This window comes from Myotis brandtii, unplaced genomic scaffold (assembly GCF_000412655.1).
Source record: "Myotis brandtii unplaced genomic scaffold, ASM41265v1 scaffold68, whole genome shotgun sequence".
NCBI classification, from domain to species: domain Eukaryota; kingdom Metazoa; phylum Chordata; class Mammalia; order Chiroptera; family Vespertilionidae; genus Myotis; species Myotis brandtii.
Genome location: NW_005370657.1, coordinates 2,396,313 through 2,397,883, shown reverse-complemented (window position 1 = coordinate 2,397,883; position 1,571 = coordinate 2,396,313). Strand labels below are relative to the sequence as shown.

General features: G+C 66.8%; 1 protein-coding gene across 2 annotated transcripts in view; it reads left to right on the top strand.

The window, feature by feature from the left end:
- The window catches only part of MVB12B (multivesicular body subunit 12B), a 148,631-nt gene that overhangs the window by 130,189 nt on the left and 16,871 nt on the right, over positions 1 to 1,571 (top strand). The window lies entirely within an intron of this gene.

Sequence of the window (1,571 nt, the reverse complement as noted above, 5' to 3'; positions counted from 1 at the left end):
TCAGGTGCCCCAGCATCTCACGACGGCTGAGGAGGAAGAGCCGGTGGCCCAGGTGGACCGCGCCTGGCTCCCCACCCGCTGTGAGCATCCGAGCTGGGACTCGCCACTGGATCCACACACGGACGCCCTGAGGTCAGGGGCAGCGTGCCCGGCGCTCCCTGCCCAGGACGCTGTGCTCACCACCTCACCCACATCCCCCAAAGGGCTCGTCTCTGCAGTGCCCACGTGCCATCAGCAATGCCAACTGCCTCTGCCCGGAGCCTGACCCGGGACCACAGCCACTGGCCTCAGGTCGTCGAGGAGAGAGGCTCTGAGCAGGGCCCGCCGCGTCCCGCCGCCTCCGCTCATGGGAACAGCCCGTCTGACCCTGGTCGTCGAACCGGGACCAGCACTGACCTTTCTGCCCCAAGTGGCCAGTGGACACAGCGCCGCCTCGGAGTCCACCTTGACGCGCATCTGCCATGCGCACGGGGTCCGCTGTGCCTGGAGAGCAGTGAGGTGCCCCCCCCAGGATGGCTCACGGGGGAGCCCCACCAGGGACAGGCCCCCTTCCCTGCGGCCCCCGGGAGGGCACAGGGTGACGGTGCCACAGGAACCAGCCCCGTTCGGAAGCAGGGCAGGCGAAAAATACCTCACGCACCTGTCCCCCGCCACCCCAGGCCCTCGCCGCCTGCCCCTGGGCCACCCCCTGCGTCTTCATTGTAATACCTCCTGCTTTCTGGCCAATGGGGTGTGGTCGCCTCGCCTCCCCAAAACCTGAGGACACCCCTGGTGAGACCGGCCTTCCCGTGCCTCCCTCGCGGCCAGGCGGCAGGAGACGCAGTGCGTGGAGCCCGCAGGGCCCCGGGGCTTTGGGATTGGTGCTGACCCAGGGCCCGGAGAGCTGACGGGCTCACATGTGCCCGCAGGCATAAGCTAGTTGAGTTTCTGAGGAGTTAGGGGAGCCCCATGGGCCCGGAGAACATGTGTCTACTGCTGCTTTGTGGGTGGGTGGCTGGTTCAGAGCCAGGTGACCTGTGTAACTTGAAGGCCGACAGACGGTGGCATCCAGCAGGCGGGGGGGCAGGAAGAGGGGAGGCAGAGCCCCGATTCCTCCTGTGGCCACGTGGTCAGTGCGCTCTGGCCTTTGACCTTTTCCACGCCCTGGCTGTGAGATTATCTCGACCAGGAGCACCCGGCAGCCCCTCTCCCTTGACTGACATCTCAGCAGCTCCGCTGGGACCTGGGTGAGGGCGGCCATCAGCGGAAGGGGAGGGGTGACCACAGCTCCCTGACCACGCCCTGGGGGGCCACCTGGCAGAGGCAGCCGAGAGCCCTCCCCGCATCGCAGACCTAGTCTAGGGAGTGGCCTCGACTGAACATGGCGATAAACGGTGGCCTAGACCGCGAGGGTGACCGCGTTAGTAGCTGTGTGGTGGCTTCCAGGCTGCTCCTAACCCTGCTCCTTTGCCTCGTGAGAGGGGGTGAGGATGAGCAAGTGTGGGGGTGACAAGGCTCGGAGCCAGCCGGGCTCTGGCTCACACCTCCCTGCTTCTTCCTGGAGGGCACTCTTCTTGACAAACCCGCTGCCC